At 31.1% G+C, this 20,185-nt stretch overlaps 1 protein-coding gene across 1 annotated transcript in view; it reads right to left on the reverse strand.

Moving 5' to 3' along the window:
• LOC108904147 (RNA-binding protein Musashi homolog 2) overlaps window positions 1-20,185 on the reverse strand; it is a 215,433-nt gene that overhangs the window by 58,587 nt on the left and 136,661 nt on the right. The gene's annotated exons all lie outside the window — the stretch shown is intronic.

Here is a 20,185-nt window from a genome sequence, read left to right on the forward strand (position 1 = left end):
TGGAGAATGGAAATAAGAATTTCGATTCGGTTATCAATCCAAAAATGAGTTTCTAAACGTTACTCCTAATTAATCACGGGATATTTACCGCAGTTTTTATAACGAGTCGGTTATTAATTGAACGTAATATCCGTAAGATGTTTAAGTAGGGGATTTACGAGTATGTGGAGCTCTCGCTGTGTGTATATTGGTTATGTAGCCATAGAGACGAGTTATGAGATCATTCCAAACGCCGTACTAAGCTATTGGTACTGGATTTGGGCTGGATTAGCGCGGAATGGGGATAAAATTGGATAATCAACGTGAATCTGTAACCGCATTATGTAAACAAGGGTTCGTTTTACTTCAATAAGGGAACATAAAGTTCCATCGGCTTTTCCTAAGCGGCAGATAATATTTTAGGGAAAGAACGCGTCACCTCGTTTTTCCTTCACTTACACACCGAGGAAATCAGTATCCAATATTAAAAAAATATTAATAGTCCAGGAAAATAAAGAAAAAACAACAAAGGAGTCAACTTTTTTACTCTGAGATTTTTTTTATAGAAAAGTGTAGGTTTTCAGGTCAGAAAACACGCAACTACCAACAACAGACAGCGTTTTGAGATATACATAATGTATATATGATTTATCGCGTTTTTTGACTCAAAACTGGCAATCTCTTAAAGAAGATGCATTTTTTCCGAAATAAGTTTCAAAATTAAATGCCCTACAAAATTGCTCCTATGAATAATTTCGATTACACAGCGCCACAAAAAAAGTATCGGATCTGGTATTCAGTCCCATGTAATTTCCATGTATTTTTTTCCGCTGAATCTGTATCTGCCTTCAGATTTGGCCCAACGAGTCTGAGTTTTCGGGAAAATTTAAAAAACAGGTCAAAATTCACAAAAAACATCATTTACGATTGACGAAAGTTATAAAAAGTCAAATTATTCTACCAGTACCAGCTCACTAGACGTATGATTTTTCACTCGTTTAATTCCAATTTATCATCATAGAGTCAGACAAACTGGTCCAATTTCATTCAAAAACAGAAAATAGATCAAAAACGCCATTTTCATAGCATAATTTGTATTGCAGAGTTCTGGATCCAAGTTTTTATCCACCCACCAGTTTATGAATTCATACATTTTTCTATCTAGCAGTTCATGCATGAATACGCATATTTATCCATCCACCTGTATCACCTATAAAATCCACTCATCCATCCATCTATCCATCTATCCATCTACTTTTTGTGCTGAGAGATGAGATGATTTGTGCTAGAAGATTGAGAATGCAATAAAACTTGTAGATTACTCTACTTTCTAAACAAAAGAAAACAATATCTACAAATCATTCTTATTTTTGCTATAACGTGTTCTCTTTTTTTCAGGAATCTAGGATCTATGCAAAGGGTTACGCTTTCGTTTAGTTCCTTTATTTTTCGTTTCTCTTTTTTAACAACCATCAAAAATCGGCCAACATGTTGTGATCCCATCTTCCTTGATATCGATATTCTATAACCTCCGTATCCTGATGAGATCGTTTGCCTTGTTCTTCGCTATAATCTCTACGATTTTCAGGAAACCAATCCAGATGCGAATGAAGGAAGTGCAACTTGTAGTCCATCAAACATCCCAGGTCTTGGAAGTCTTTTATCAATTTTAATACAATTTTTTCGTAATTATGACTTTTGTTGTTTCCTAAAAAATTTGTCACTACAACTTTGAAACTAGTCCAAGCACTCTTCTCAACGCTATTCATTGTAGTGATGAATGTTGTATCCTTGAACAATGTCCGAATCTGAGGTCCATCGAATACACCTTCTTTCAATTTCGCCTCAGAAATATTCAGAAATTTTCGCCCTTTATATAGAGCGAAAACTTGTTGGTTGTGAAAAAGAGAAACGAAAAATAGAGGGACTAAACGAAAACGTAACCCTTTACATAGATCCCTTGAAGAAAAGAGATATCGTTTTCTTTTGTTTAGAAAGTAGAGTAATCTACAAGTTTTATTGCATTATCAATCTTCTAGGCTGTTATCTCATCTCTCAGCACAAAAAGTAGATGGATAGATGGGTGGGTCTTGTAGGTGGTACAGGTGGATGGATAAATATGTGTATTCATACATGAACGACTGGATAGAAAGATGTATGAATTCATAAATGGGTGGGTGGATAATAAGATGGATCCAGAACTCTGCAACACGAATTGTGCCATGAACATAGCGTTTTTAAGCATTTTGATCTATTTTCTGTTTTTTAATGAAATTGGACCAGCTTGTCTGACTCTATGATGATAAATTGGAATTAAACGAGTGAAAAATCATACGTCTAGTGAGATGGTAGAATAATTTGCTTTGATCGTAAATAAAGTTTTTTGTGAATTTTGACTTGTTTTTTGAATTTTCCCGAAAACCCGTTGGGCCAAATCTGAAGGCAGATTCGGATTCAGCGGAAAAAAATACATAGAAATACATGGGTCTGAATACCAGATCCGATACTTTTTTTTTGTGGGGCTGTGTTATTAATACAGATTATCGAAAATTAATGTTTTGGAGCCAAAATAATGGTCAATTCATTTTTAAATAACAAAAGTGAATTAGAGAAAAGAAAATTGCGGAAAATTCTTGGAAAATCTTATATAGTTTACTTAGGTTTGAATATTTATGAGGGTGTACATTATGAATTAATTATGCACTTTTTAATATTTTCCAAAAAAATCTGTTTTTTTGAGACTTTTTTCTTATTTTGAATATTAAAAGATAAAAATATGTAATAAAATGAAACTGAAAATTAAAATTTGATGACACTAGGAAAGGAATTTCCTGGATCTGCAAGGTACAATAAAAAAAATTATATCAATATAGTTTTTTTGTTTATTTATAATTAACTTTTTTATTAATTATTTTTAACAATTTTTTTACAGACTTCCATATTTAGGTTTCTAATATAAAACTGCTTCCCGCAAAAAAATTTCAAAGAAAACAGATTTTTCTGGAAAATATTAAAAAGCCCATTAATTCATAATATGCAACACCCTCGTAAACCTATAAAATGATACGTTTGATGCTCATAAATATTCAAACCTCAAAAAACTATATAAGATTTTCCAAGGATTTTCCGCAATTTTCTTTTCTCTAATTCACTTTTGTAGTTTAATTCACCATTATTTTGGCTCAAAAACATTAATTTTCACATAATCTGTACCTAATTCAATTAAAAAATATATGGGAAAACTATTGGAAAAATCGAAATTTTCATAGGGACAATTTTGAAGGAAATTTTATTTTGAACAATTTTGATATCAAACTTTTTTCGAAAAAATGCATCTTAATCGAGGCAGCTTTTGGTCAAAAAACGCGAAAAATCATACAATATACATAATATACAGGCTGATTCACAAAATGTGACCAAAAATTAAATGAAATTACTTATTTGTTCATCATCTATGGAATATGTAACTTTTTATAACTTTGCATTTAAATTATACAACTTTAAAAGCAATTAGTCTGAATTAAATAAACAGAATGAGTACACTGAAATAAATAACATGTTTAATATTAATATGCCGTTATCAGTTACAGCAAACTTATTTTACTGGTTTATACGAAACCAGTAAATATATTCAGTCTCAGTGTATAAGGTAGATTTTAGACAATTTCTAGGATTATTAAATTAAAATTTTTAATTATGAAAACGGTATTATAGGAATTGAGAAAGTTTACAAACAAGTCAATTTTACATAAAGCAACCCTTTTCATGTATTTTTTCAAGGAATTTTAAGTGGAATTTATCGCATTTCGTAATCAAATAAAAATAAGTATTGCCGCAGTAAAGGTATAGGGTTGAAATGAAAATGAAAAATGTGTATACATAATTTTGTATTATTTATAAATACGGCGCCGTTAAAGTTAAAAACATTGATTACAATCTCGAATCAACGTCAAACTGTACTATTGCAACCGTTCTGTATCGTGTTGGTTTTATTTATAGAAACCGATTGAAATCGACCGGCAATGTTGAATTATTTTATGGAAAGAAACAGTTTTAAAAAATATAAATTGGAAAGTTGTAAAACATAATACTTCATTGTGATACCGTAGTTAAAAAATTACTCAAAACACTATTAATTAAGTAATAAAACAAAATTTTATATTTTATCTAAAATCATATCATATTTTAGATAAAGTTAGAAAACTTGAGTAAAAATTTTCATGGAATTGCGGGTTTAACTGATTTAAACAAAAAACCAATATTATCTGCATGATATTTGCTTAATTTACGATTACAATATTATAATACAGATATACCAAAAAAAAATGTGTTCTTCATTCCAATATAATAGTATCTTGTGTGTATTTCTTCAATGAAATCATCACGCGAAAGTTAGAGATTCGCAGCTTTGTTGTCATTAGATATGGCGGAAAAGTAAACCAAGAATTTCCACAATATAGAATTGTACATCAAATGTACTAGATGTTTTTTGGTTTTAGAGTATTTATCAATTTAATTATGTTAATTTGAACAGTACTTTTATCCTGTAGCAGTCTGCCAAGAAAATTGTTACCGCATGTGCACTTTTATCGCACAGAAATTTCGCTTTTAACATATCATTTCACTATTTTTTTGAACCGCCATATTTTCCATCGATATATCACAGTTCACTAAAAATATACCTAGATAAAATGCAGTTAAAGGTATTTAAAAACACCTTTCGTGAAAATAACAAATAGACTCAAATATGATTGTAGAGTTCCGGAATTTCTTTTTAAATTTTCTGTAATAGAATTTCGAATTCTATTTAATAGTGTGTGTTTGTGCCAACTTATTAGTTTCAATTTTTTCTGGCTGAGGTAGGGTTGAAGATAAACGAAACCTTTACTCTATCGCTATTTAAATAAAAAAGAACGACTGCCCGATGTCTACCAGATAAATAAAACGTATATAACAGACCCTGTTTTAAAAATAGACAAATCCATTGATTGGATATCGATCTCGCGCCCATTGTACAGAGAATATGTAGCGCTTCTGTAACTATCCAGTCTAATAAAAGCTGACAATACCGCATTGTTTGTCGGCAGCAAGGTTTTGTGTCATAATGGGTGAAGTGAGGGAACTATACCAGGGAAAATCGCCTGGTTGTGGAACGGTGCACAACTTGGAAATAAGTTTACGAGATCAACAATACCCCGTGATCCAGTTTCGTAAAGTGCCAGGCGGTCTGGCGCGTATTGCCAAGACAGAGAGATTTACTGCACTTTTGATTCCGATAATGTGCTTGTTTACTTGAATGTACCTATTAGACGCTCTTACCAGGTTTTTTTAGTTAATTTGAGGCTTTGGGTAGAAAAAAAATCAAATTTTTTATTACAAAAATTCATAGAAATACATTTTTAACAAATTTTCCATAGTCACTTTTTATATTTTGATTTCTAGTGGCATAGAAGCTTAATAAACGAACAAAAAAATCAAATCAATAATATTTTTTGACTTTTTAATTACAAAAATAGGATATATATACAGATTTTTCATTAGCACGTTTTAAATTTTAATTGCCAATGGCGTAGAACATCAAAACTTGGAAAAATAACAATATTATTATTTTAATTTAACTTATGACTAGAATGGAACATTATTATCCATAGAAGTAGATTTCCACACCCTTCCTAACTAAGTTTTATTTCCAGTGGCGTAGCACTTCAGAAATAAAAAACAAAGCTTATTTTGGGCATATAATAAGTATGCGTTTTTACATACATACATAAAAATGCAAATAAAAAATGTAATCTGCCAAAAACAGTTTGAGAAAGTCATAATTTGGATAAAAATGTAACCAGTGCTTCACGTGAGAATTGAGAAGTATCTTGATCGCGAGAGACATCTATGAATAAATAGTACAACCTCCGAAACTTTCAATGTAGAAACATGCTTTTATAATGAACCCCGAGTCTAATTTGGGGATGTTAAGCGAAAACCACATGAATTACTTTATGTTCGAGTGTGAATGGGGCGTGTGCAAAATGGAGCATCTAGCAAATCCGAGTTACATAAGGGCAGAATGATGAAGGCGCCAATAATATCCAGCTGCAAGAGATACTAGTTATATTATGTCTAAAAACTCCAAAATACTAGGGCATACACTATAAGTTAACATATACCTAAGCGAAAATATTCCATTTTATTGTAGTAAACACACTTTCGCTTAAAACAAAATCGCAACTATAGTAGGATCATATTCGCTACAAAGTAATAAATCATTGCATGTCAAGGGATCCAGTGCCATACGCTTTTAAGGGTTTTAGAAATTGAATAATTTGTTTGTACATTATGAATGCATGAAGGGATCAGTTCACGTCTAGCACCCTTGTTCCTACAAAAATTCCTTTATTCCCATAAACTATATATATTAAATGTAATTTATTATAAATCAAATTTGTTTTTTAAATTCCACATATGTATTAAATTTTACCTCTGTACGCGCCACTAATTTTTTGGAGGCGGTCTCTGATTTACGACCAAGCTCGCTAGGTTAGTATTTGACGTATAACCGACCACTTCGTACACTCGATGCACCTGGGCGACTACAGCTACTACCAGAACACAGTGCGTACGCAGCGGTATTTCAGATTTAACATTCAATTTCATTTTAAATTTGAAATGGTTCATCTTATGCCTCCTAAAAATGATGACACGAATTTCCTTTGATAAAAGACCGGCACTATAGATACTATAGATAGTCTTTGGCAGACAAAGATTTAGTTAGGGTTTCATCAATACAAAGTTAAATTTATGTAATTCCTTTCAGTAACACTGATAATAAATAAATATGTATATTATTATATACATGATATTCCCAGTAATTATATGTTATGGTTCTCACGATTAGCAATATTAAGGTAATCATCAATATTTGCAACAAATTTGAAATTTAATTTTCCGTTTCTCGAATGATACTAATACAAATCAATTATAATTAATATTAATTTGAAAGATATAGCAGTTAAATAGAGGACTGTAATTAAAAATACAATAGCAGTTTTCTCTTTACCACAAAATAAACGTAAACATTTTTTCATATTTCTAGATATATCTATCTATCTACAGTATATGTGGCTGCCTTGTTGCTATTTTATTAGGTATCCAATAGGAAACGGATATTAAATGTTCCACGTGTTACAAACATAACCTCATTTACGCCTACTTGAAAACAAACGAAGTTATAATTAACGTCTGAGTGAAAACTCGATCATTTACTCGAGATATAAAATTTCTGCGAAAAGTTCATTTCAGAGTGTGACATTTTATGCCACCTAAAATAGCGTGGGTCGACATATTCGCGCGATATATGTACGTTGTAGGTGTCGCTGCCGCCGCTCGTTCCTGGCCGATCTTTCTTTTTTTTTGGACGCGGTTATGATTGATGTCCTCTTCCATTAAGGACCTAAATCTTATTTGCCAAATTGATTAGGTTAGGTAGGCGGGAGAAAAATGTATTTAAGCACTTTATTCCAGCATTCTAGATCTCATAAAAAGTTACGATGTAGTAGGTTTCGCTTGTTTACTTAAGAAAACTAAAATGTATGTAAGAGTATAACTTGTGTTGCGCATTTAAATTGAATTTGATTATATTCGAACACAATGTAGATGCACTAATTGCTTAGTCACTAACTTCGGATTTTCATCGAAAATAGGTCAATCCTGTACACGTACCCAACGCAGATTAATTAAGATACACCGTGTAATCGCCGTTAATTCCACAGTCCGAATCATATCTGGATAATTGAGTCTTCTGTTTATGTGATTAACCTTTAGGGAAATTAGCGGGTATCATCCCGCTTCTGATAGTCCCAGGCGTTCTGCGGTCGACGACGGAGTCCGTTTCGCGGTGGAAGGACTTCGCCGAGCCGATGAATCAATTTTCGCTTCCGAAATGTGCGAACGGGGAATAAAGAAAATCAAAGGAGAACCGGTGGGCGTTAGTTAAGGTTGATGTATGCTAGCCGGGAAAAGGTTTAGGGAGACAAAGCTGTCGATAACGGCTAACGATTTGTTTGGATTAGCCAGTTTTTTACTGTGCCCGATAATGATCTTGCTGGAAATGGGTTTATTTACACGATTTGTTAATAATTTCACAGAGTATTTTTTTATCGAGTTAAATATAAGGGTCTGATTGTAATAATTAGGTATCTCAAAAAAAAATATTTTTTTCCCCTAAAACTGTCCCTAAGGCTTCAATTATCTGTCAATTCCTCACATCCAACCTTTGGACGATTGTAGAGCCCTCAAAAGACGATCACACTTGAAACGAATCAGAATAAAATTGGACTTTTCTTTAACTCCAAACAATGTTCCGTAACAGTACTTTTTATGTAGTAAATAAATGAAAAGTACAAAAATATTTAAAAAACAAGCTTTTATTAAAATGCAGTGAAATAAACCAGTTCATAAAACTCATAATGTTGTGTAAACCGCAAACAAGGCAAATTTATTGTGAGCACTAGATTTTTTTATCAAAAATGACTTTCCATAAAATGAAAAATATTTCTCTTTTGTCCACACTAACCACTAACCGTGTATGTATACTCTAACAAGCTCTCACTTGTATACACTTACAGGCAAAAGGTTACACAAGCTTGTTTTAATAAGATATTATTAACTATAACAATACAAGATATAGAGGACAAAAATTGTGTCTCAATAAAATTCCTGATAGCAAGACACATACTCAGAAGACAATTCATTGCAATGGCAAAAACGTATATTGAAGACCTTATTTAGTGCAAAATTCAAGTGAATCTCCGAAAGTAATTGACGTTTTTGAATCAATTCAGTTTATAAATGAATAAGTAACAGCTGTATGAAACTAGTTATTTTTTGATGCTAGATTGTGCTTACTAGATGTAAACGACTTCTATGCTTTGTAAACAAAAAACTATTGTTTTGACACTTAATAAAATGTAAAAATCAACTTTTAATAATACTTTTCGAAAATAGTAAATTGTTATATTAGGATTAAAAAAGTTGTGGTGAGCAAATTTTGCAAAATTGCGACAGAAAAGACATTTTTAATCCGAATAAAACATGCTATTCTTTCTCCAACCGAAATCCCCCATTTAATTATTAATTTGAGCTTTGAAATTATTCAAACTAAATTTGGATAATAAAGCAAAGCAGGTAAGTAGGATATATCGATGTAGTCATGGATACTTTGTCAAACATAGGTCGCCATATTGCTAATTGAGTTCATTTGTGATTGTTTGTGGTTCAATTTGCTGAAAACTTTATAAAAATAGAATCTAATGAAGATTTAGGTGTATCTGAGGATATACCGGAGTGTGCGAAAGAGGTTTCTTTGAATCTTCTCCCAAAGAAATCTCGAGAAATTTATGAATGTGTCTACTTGCAAATGTTTTATGGATTGGTGCAAAGAAAAAACATTAAGTTGTATTCAGATGTATTAATGAGCAAGTTGATTGATTTTTGAATAATGCACCTGATAATATACATTTGATGATGAAGGTAAACGCTTTAAAAATAAATGAACAAAATTTTTAAAAAGCTTCTTTAGGTCGTCCTAATATTGGGGGGTTGCAGACGCATGCCGTTCTGATGGATTAATCAATTTAACAATTGATAATGTTGAAGATGTGAAATCCGCCTTAATTATAAAAATTCCCAATACCAAAGCCAAGAGACCACTTTCTTTTACTGTGCTGGGAGACAATTATTTAACGATTCGATAGAGGGACAAATTGTAAACAAAAGATGTTCTATAAGAATTTTTTGTACAGTCAATACTTTTTGAGTTATTTGCGCCTACACATGTTCGTTTTTAGCCCAAAAAATGCATGTTTTTGAGCCATTTTTAGCGAATATCTAAAAAAATACAAGTTTTATCAAAAAAATTATCATAAGCAAAAATGAAGGTAATTAAATAGCAAAGAGACTGATTTCTTTTCTATTTTTGTAGATGATATAGAACCCGAGTTATGACTCCCAGAAGTTGAAGTCAATTTCGCAGGTAGCTATAATCGAAACGTTCAACGACATGTAGCGGAAAAATTAAAGGTATTTCGAGGAAAACTTATATAACACCCATTAAAGTTCTTGAAAAGACCTTTAAATTGAGTGGTGGTAGAAGTCGTTAGCATGAAAACTAATGAAGATACAATCAAAATAAAATGATTGTCTTGATTTTTGAGAAAAAAAATCGGTATTAAAATTAATGACTTGATGGAAAAAAAATTAAACGTATTCCTTCTGCAATTTACTTTATTTATGTATTAACAGTAGATTCTGGGAATTTGAACTATTTTAGAAGCCTAAATTTAAAGAAAATCACATTGTTAAATAAACTTTTTAGCTCCTAGGATTAAAAGTGAATACTTTTGCTGCTAAGATATAATTTTTTTTTTCAGTAAGGAATATGTCAACCTTAGAGACTTCTGATAGACAAAAATGTCATAGTTTTGTGACGGTTGGAAAAAGAGATTTTTTTTATTCTAGAACAAAGTATTTTTGGTTCCAGTTAATGACAGTGCTTTTTAGACTGAAAATTTAATTAAAATGCCAACAATTTTCGAAAAACAAGTATTTTATTGTCAATTGGTAAAAAATATTACCTTTCATATTCCAATCAAAGTACGAGTAGATACAATGCTGTAACCAAAATTTTGAAATTTCCTGTTCCTCCCAAGCTGACCTACGACCTTAGATGCGATCCCGTATTAACCAACTATATTTATAGGGAAGTGGTTGCACGCTTCCCCAAAAATACCAACGCTGTCCCGCTGTCGGTTAAAATATTAATTTAGGTTCACCTAGTGTGAAATGAGGAGCATGTTTCTTTACTAAATTGAATTTTCGCTCTCGACCTTAAGCTTAACAAACTGGGTTAATTAAATTTTAAAATTTAAGTGCGATATTAATTATGGCGGCGTTTTTGTTTGGAGGATAGGCTCGACGAGGTGGCGCTAATTCATCGCCTGGTATTCTAAAAATGTAAATAATTCGAAAATTCGGAAAATTATTTTAAACCAATAACTGTTACTTTTCTTGCAACACTTTATACTTTATTGGAACGTAAATATTTTAACCACCGTCCAACAGCATTATACAGGGTAGTCGTTAAGTGCGTTCCTATAATAAAGTCCCTCATAGACCTGGTTCTAGGGTTACAAATTGATTTTTTCGAAAACTGTCATTAAAAGTTGGCTTGTATATGGTATTTATTAAGTGTCAAAATAGGTAATAGTTTTTTGTCTATAGAACGTAAAAGTCTTTTATATCCAAGATGTAAACGCTTTTACATCCACCTACAAAAATCAATAAAATTAATAATTATTAACAATCAATTTAACAGGTAATCAAAGAATATGTAATATTAAAATATGAGCAGCAAATTGTAGATCAAATACATTAATTTTAAATGTCAAAGTTTTTTCTATTTATTTTTTATCATTTTTGCATCCTCAAATGATTTTTTTTGCTCGCTGTCGCACGCAAAAATACTTTCATTCTTGAATAGATATTAATTTGTACCAAATAAATATCGTTTGCCATGAAATAATCTTAGATTTGAATATTGCCTAGCGCCTAGTTTGAAAAGTAACTATAATAATAAGTTCGCAGTTTTGTAATAAATCTCACTTGAATGTTATCACATTTTTACTTTAATATTATATGTATTGTGTTTTTTATTATTAATCTCGATATTTTAAGATGTAGATGACATACGTTTATTAGAAGTATGTCTTACTTGAATGTCAACTAATACTTTTCAATAAAAAATAGATTATTTTAATATTAATATAGGTATAAATAGCTAATAAAAACCATAGAAAATATATTTTGTAAGCTTTTAAGATCTACATGTTATATTTAACAGAAAAGTAGGTATAACATGTTCCTATTAAAGAAGGAATACAAAAATATTACCAACAAATATCTATTCTTAATAAAATGCATTTGTATAAATATAATTTTGTTCTTACTAAATCAGTTTGAAGTACTGCCTTTTTGGGAAAAAAATTCGTTTAGATATATCAAAATATAGGTACATATAGCGGCACTAATTTATACTTTTCCATGGGTACCAAAATTAAACTGATAATCTAATAACTCATCTGATTGATCATTGTACAAGTTAATTTGAGAAGATATTAAGTACATAATTTTGAGATTTATCAAGAAAGAATACCTATATACATTACTTGTGAAAAAAATATATAATCAAGACTCAAATTTGGAACTGAAAATAATACAGAAAAATTTTATAATGAAAATTTGAGAAATACAAAATTTGCGATCACATTTGGGAAAACTCTCAGAATTCAATGCGATTTGGTCAAAATTTATTCATATTTCTAAATTTTGGATGTTTTAAAATGTATTTTCATATACCTAGTTGTATATTACAAGTACAACACAAATATTAACGAGAATATTAATTAATAAGTAAATAAGTACCAATTATATTAGAATAAATTTATGTAGCAAAATACTCAATAATTATTTCCTTTAAAATAAATATTTTTTTCTTTTGTCGACCTAAATAATTAAAACCAGTTATCTTCAAGTGAGCTTTTCCAGGAAATATCTAACAATCCCACCTGCACTGGCAAAAAGGCGAACTTCGTGTGTAACTTAGTGCACTAGTTGTAACAATTATAGTGAAACGTGCTTCGTGGAGTGTTTTTGAATATTTGGGTGAATAGGTATGTTTTCAAAATCAGATGCCAACAGGTTTTCAGGGTGTTACGTTACGAGAACGATGTAGTAAGTACCAACTTTTTAACACCACATTTTATTGTTTACAAACAAATGCCAACTATTTACATCGTTGTTAAATATTTTCACACAGCCCTATTGCAACAACTATGTCATATCAGGGGGTTAATCTTTCACAAAAATATCTTGACATTATTATACCTTCATTTTATGAAACAAAGTGTAGTGAATATCTACTTGTAATGTAGTATGCAGTTGTATAGTTCCTTAAACAATAAGAGATAATATATTTAACACAAAAGTCCAATACAAACGTCACAATTAACAAACTAACAGAGCGAGGCAGTCGCTAAAATTAAATTATTCATATTTTATTTATAGTTTAAACTAGAAAATACGTTTTTTAAATTAGATATCAAAAGATTATATCATCAACTATAGCTATCCTTGATGCCAGATCTCCGGGTTTTGATGGTACATCTTCTGGCTCCGGGTTAACATGTCATTTCTCCGGGTGTTCTTTGTTGCGGAAAAATCGTGATTTCTTCGAAAACATTTACCTAATTTCCTGATTCCGTCTTTTTTTAGATCTCAATTCCATATCTCCGGGTTTGTCACAAAAAAGTAGATATTTCCTGATTCCAATTGCATAACCTTTTTTTTGACATCACTTATACAAACGGGTCATGTCTCCGGGTCTGTCATGATATAGATCTGGTAACCTTATTTCTGCTAGAAAGAATATGACCAACGTTTCTACCTGTTTGCTTTTATATCTGTTTTCTTGAGATGAAAGTGTAAAATTTAGGATTTTTTAAATTAAAACACTAAACTAAATGAATTCGCATATATTTTCTGATTCATTAACTTAATTTCAAGGATTATCTTTTATATATACTGTCCTAAAATGATGAAACAAAATTCATATTTTTTGAAATTTAAAAAAATCGCTGACAAATGAGTAAATAGAAATTGTCACTTTTCTGCAATATTTTCAATTTTTTCGAGCCATGTTTGACATACCTATAACATTACCGACATTTGTTTTTATAATAGGACGCTCTATATTTTATAGTATAAATAGATAGCCCTTCTAAAGACGAATTTAATGATATAACCTACCTACCTACTTATACCTACTTTTTTGTCAGTTGTAAAAAAATTGAGGAATGAAATGAAAACAATAATTTAGTACTTACTACTTTTTATTAGGTATATTACAATAAATGTTCAAAGTGGCCCCCGTTAACAATTGCACGATGCCCAACTCGGTATTCAAAGTTATTAATTACATTTTGAATAACATTTGGTGTTATGTTTCGAATTGCTTTTCCGATACGATTTTCCAATCCTTCGATAGTTTTTTGGTCTGTTCACACACTTGGCTTTTTAGATAACCCCACAAGAAAAATCTAGTGGGGTTAAATCAGGGCAGCGTGGTGGCTATTCAAGCGGCGCATTTATGCCTATTCATCGATTTGGGAAAACTTCATTAAGGTAATTTTTTACATCGAGGCGAATATGTGGAGAGGCAGCATTTTGTTGGAACCAGACATCACCAGCAGGCATATCGTGCCCATTAGGGTTAGGAAAAATTTATTCCAGGGCTGGAATCAGCTGAAAACGCAAAAAATCAAAATAACTGTCATTGGTAGAACTGATTCATACGTCAAAAAACTTGACAAAGTCTGTAGCAGTGTAAAACCACATTGTTTACCAATAAATTCGTGAATTAATTCATGAAGAAATTCATCAATCTATTCATGAATAAATTGTCAATGTAAAACAGCTATCAGACACCTAGATCTAATGGATGAGTGAGGATTTCTTCATACTTTTTGGATACTTTACTTATTGTAGCTCGACTAATTCTCTGGTCTGGATACTTATTGTGAAATAATTCACATACCTTCAATTTTCTGTTTTTTTCGCTTAAACAGGCCATTTTTCAAAATAATTTCACAACGAATGAATTGAAACTAAAACGATTCACGTTATACCTAAAGTACTCTGGTGAATTTTATGTGCATATCGATGTGTTTTTTTTTGAGAGAAAAATGATTTAAAGTAAGTAGAAAAACATTAATAAAGAGTAGGTACGTTTTTTAAAGTGCAGAAGAGACTATGATTGTTTGAAATAGTCGTCAGTACGACATAAAAGACAATTTTTTACATTTTTTTGACAACTGTGACAAAAAAGTAGGTATAACATTAGAATTCGTCTTTAGAAAGACTATCAATTTATACCTACTATAAAAATATTGCCTAGCGCCTAGTTTGAAAAGTAACTATAATAATAAGTTCGCAGTTTTGTAATAAATCTCACTTGAATGTTATCACATTTTTTCTTTATGTATTGTGTTTTTTATTATTAATCTCGATATTTTAAGATGTAGATGACATACGTTTATTAGAAGTATGTCTTACTTGAATGTCAACTAATACTTTTCAATAAAAAATAGATTATTTTAATATTAATATAGGTATAAATAGCTAATAAAAACCATAGAAAATATATTTTGTAAGCTTTTAAGATCTACATGTTATATTTAACAGAAAAGTAGGTATAACATTAGAATTCGTCTTTAGAAAGACTATCAATTTATACCTACTATAAAACATAGCGTCCTATTAAAAAAATGGTAATGTTATAGGTCGAGTTATAGGTCAAATTATAGGTGTGTCAAACATGGCTCAAAAAATAGAAAATATTGTAGAAAAGTGACAGTTTCTATTTACTAATTGATCTGTTTCAGCGATTTTTTAAAATCCGAACTGGAAAAAATATGAATTTTGTGACAGTGTATACCTAAAAACATAAAAAAATAATATCTTATAACTAATACCCACTTAAGTAACAACCAACGCTTGAATCATTTATCTCATATGGGAACATATTTAAGGCCTCCCCCCCCCATGTATATTTACACGTTCGATACTGGGTGTTTCCGATTTACACGAATTCAACACATCGTTGATATGATTAATCGCGAACATATTTTCCTGTAATTTTATCGTCTAGTTACGTGCAACGAGTATATCGCTCGGCTCACCGTAACCATTTCGGCTGATTGGGTGATCGAACGGTTAACTAACACACACATAACGCCGTTGTTATATACTTATGATAATTCCGAACTGATTGCATTGTTTATTAATTGGCGTGTCGAAATGGTAATGGTCTCGCGAGCCTTTTGCAGGACAGGGGCGGCCTCCCAAGAATCGACGTGGGTATGTAATTTACATACATTACGTCTACAATAAAACTGTAGACGCATAAATCCTGAAAAACTGCTGTTTGGTTTGTTTAAGAGGTTGCTGGTCCAATGTAAATCTCGGGTTTAATTTATTGCGTGATTTATGTGCTGGTAATATTGCTCTCAGCGCCGGAATTTGTCGATTTTCGGTCAATGTTTTTTTCACTGCAGCCGTGAATGATACGCTGTGAGGAATTAGTAAATATTTTTAAAATCACTCTTGCGCAAATTGAGAAAATTACGTGATTCAAATATAAAAACATTTAAAGTCATAAAAAAGTGAAACAATAATGTTGATTCGGTTTTGGACTAACTTTTGAAGAAAGATTCCTATATTTAGTTACACAGACCTTTGTATTCGATATTAATGTAATGAAAGGTTTCTGTGTTAAAATTCATGTAGGGGGCGCTACCTAAAGAATTGTAACGAGGAAGCAAAAATAAAAAGGAAACATTTTGAAATTTATTAATTACTGGGCTTGATTTTATTGTTGGAAAGTCTTGGGAATGATAATACAAGAGGCGTCTCATGAAAAAAGTATAGCGTCATTATTATTTATTAACAAATAAGTAAAAAATTCGTAATTTTTCGTTCTACGCGTTATTGTAAAAAAACTATTAATCTTGCAAAAAATGTTCAACAGACGATTTGATCTAGAGAAACTCATCTTTTAAATGATACTTTATAAGTTAAAATTGCTTTATGAACAAAAAAATTATTGCAAAATTGAACGGAAAAAGTGCTTTTTCTTTAATTGTTAATAACTTTTTAAATATTTAACAAAATCTTACCAAACTTTTCCAAAATGTGAGTTTTTATATTCTTAAGAGATGTGCAAAAGATGGGCTCGATCGGTCAAATAGTTTTTGCAAAATTCCATTTATTTATTCCAATGACTATTCCGGGGGTTATGACTAAAACATTCCTTTTTGGTCTCATTTTCTTAGAAGGAACACCAAGTATCATCTAGTTAAAAAAAATATTATTTTTTTCAAATTTAATTGTATATAATTGTTACCAAATAAAATGCACTTTTTTCCCATAAAATAACTCCGCAGTTTTTAACTTTTGAAAGAACTTATATACACTATTCGAAAGCTCGTAAAAAATATAAAAAAAAACAAGTTTCTACGACCAATAGGTCCGTAGTTAGCAATTCTTTTTTAAAGTCACAGAGCAATTTGTTATAAACATTAAGACCTGAAATTTTAACATTTTTTAAATGAAGGTTTAAACGTTATGCCCTGTTCATTTTAATTGAATTTGCCCATAATTGATTAAAATTGACAAAAATTCACATTTTGGGAGAGTTTGGCAAGACAAAAATTCACATTTTTGGAGTTTGGCAAGATTTTATTAATTATTTAAAAAGTGATTAACAATTAAGTAAAGAAAATGCACTTTTTCCGTTTAATTTTGCAATAAATTTTTTGTTTATAAAGCAATTTTAACTTATAAAGTCTCATTTTAAAGATGAGTTTCTCTAGATCAAATCGTCTGTTGAACATTTTTTGCAAGATTAATAGTTTTTTTTACAATAAAACGTAGAACGAAAATTTTTGACCTATTTGTTGATAAAAAACAATGACGCTATACGTTTTTCATGGCCCATTTGATGATATGCCTCTTGTATGATCATTCCCAAGATTTTCCAACAATAAAATCACGCCCAGTAATTTTCATGATTTCTCGATGATTTTTCACCTTTATTTCTTGGTCTATTGGGAAAAGTCTAGAAGACTACAATGGGCCAAAAAGAAATGAGCAATTCTTAAAGCGAAGATTATTATTGGGCGAGGATTGAAATATATGTGTTACGCTTTCCATTTAAAGATAGATATTTTCTTTTAATGATTAGAGATAAATTATAACTTTACAGTGTTTTATATGCAGCTTAGAAAAAACTAAAAACACCAATTAATATGCTCTATAAATTATAAATCTAAGAAAATCACAGCTCTCCGACTTATAACGCTCTCACGTATTTCTTTCACTATTATAGATGATATTCTCGTGATAAATGGATATACTTGAATAAATATTACAAAGTTTGTCATAAATCTGTTTGAGTTGCATACTTTCAAGCTGAATTTTACCGTATTGCATTCGGTTTGCTGAAGCAATTAATAGAATTTATTAAATATATTCATAACCAAACACTGTTAAAAGCTGTTATAATGTGAAACAAAGATAATTTTTAACATTTATAGCCTTTTTCTATTGCCACCGTTTGAAAGGCTACACAGTAAAAATAACAAAGTAGGTATAAATTCAAAGTTATTTCTGAATAAACTTATTTTGATATTGTATTAACTAAAACATGTGAGAATGAGAATATACTGTGTAAAAGTCACTCAATTCGTGGTAGATATATCAATTCTAAGCAAGGGAAATATATAGTTGTGTACAAATAGATACCGACGCGCAGTTTGGACAACAAATAAGTTTACTTAGTTTTATGTAATTAGATACTACGATGCGTATTATATAGGAAACATTTTTTAATTCAGAAAAACATGATGGATTCCTACATTCTAAAGACATTATCAAGAAATACTATTGAAAATAAAGGAACATTTCAGGAAACGGTAGAAGAGGCATCTGATCGTAGAAAAGTGAAGCTGTGGAACTTAAAAACAAAGACGCATATGCCAAATGTCATGGATGTCCTAAATCGAGTGATTCCTATTTTATAATAGGTACAGACTTTATTTTCTGAAAAAAAAATGGCAGAAATTATAATTTGTTTACTAGTTTAATAATGGCCAAAAAAACTGTGTAAGTAACCATTAAAATATAAAGACCATACAGGGTGCTTTTGAAATTGCGTTCCTACAAAAGGGTGAGAAAGGGCACGAAAATGATCAACTTTTATTAAATAACTGATGGTTTAAATGCTTCTGTTTTCGAGAAAATTGATTAATAAAATGAACCATAAATATAAGCCGACTCTGTGCATCTTGTGCACGTACGTTGTGTGACGGAGTGGTTTCGATATCAAATAGCAGGAGATCCGGATTTTCCAGGCAAGGTTTTTTTATAGGGATTACTGACTATATTTGTTGACATTACGTGTTTTCCGACTATCACATCATTTCTATCAAAACGACGTAGTCTGGCAAGTTAAAATTAACCTGCTCTAGTACTGTAAGACTTCCTATGTAATTCTGCCGGAGCTTTGGAAGCCCTGAAGTTATTGGCTTTTGAAACCTGTCAAACTTCGTTCGCCTATCATCTTCCTACGGCATCGAATTTAATATATTTCCCCCCCTGGTTAATTAATTTTGTAGCTGCTCCGCCGACTCCTAGCTCCAACGCACGTATCCTTGTTCGCTAAGTAATCCAATGTAGTAATAATTATTTAATTTACCAAATGGAATGCTGTTATTGTAACGCTGAAATAATATGGCGGATTGTTATGATTATTCAAACAATGGTGCTGACGCGTTGGAATTTCTACCCATAGGATGGGATCGCAGCACAATATACGGGGTGCTAGCGGCATAAGAGCCCTACGCTAAACACGTTCAGTTCAATTTGGGCACTAAACTTAAAGATGCTTTTCGTAGAACAAAAGAGTTGGGGGAAAAGATTTTCCCAGTCCAAAGTGAAATACACCGTGTCATAAAAAAAGTTTTGGCAGTTTAAATGCGTCGTAATGGTCGCTTCCGGCGCCCTCTAGAAGATACAAAGAAATCGTCGATAAATGCGAATTTCTCATCCAAAAACGAAATTTCACGAAATCAGCTAGAAGTAGTCGAAAGTATTGAAGAAAATGTTATTTATTTTTTGAACTTCAACACCCTGTATCTCGAAAACTAGACGCTTATGAGCAACATGGTATATGACTTTTTCCCATTAATTTTCGTCGTTGAACCCAGTGGTAAGGTTTGGCCCATTCTTTAACGGACACCCTGTATAAATTAATTCTTGGCGCATTTGTGGAAGGAAAATTAAAATTAAACAAAGCCAACAAATTGGAGTCATGCGCCAGATCGTTTAAAATTTTATAACCGAACGTTAATGTGGCTATAACACGTCGCAGCAATAAATCTCTACTGCGAACAAAATATTTCCTGAAGGACAAATACCTTTAACATTTTTTTGCACTTTCTCTACACTATTGGTATAAACAAATGGCTGCATTTGCCACAGCAGTGAACTATACTCAATCTTAGGCCTTTCTAAAGCGCAATAACACGTAACAACCGTA

Source organism: Anoplophora glabripennis, unplaced genomic scaffold (assembly GCF_000390285.2).
Source record: "Anoplophora glabripennis isolate ALB-LARVAE unplaced genomic scaffold, Agla_2.0 scaffold151, whole genome shotgun sequence".
Taxonomy (NCBI): domain Eukaryota; kingdom Metazoa; phylum Arthropoda; class Insecta; order Coleoptera; family Cerambycidae; genus Anoplophora; species Anoplophora glabripennis.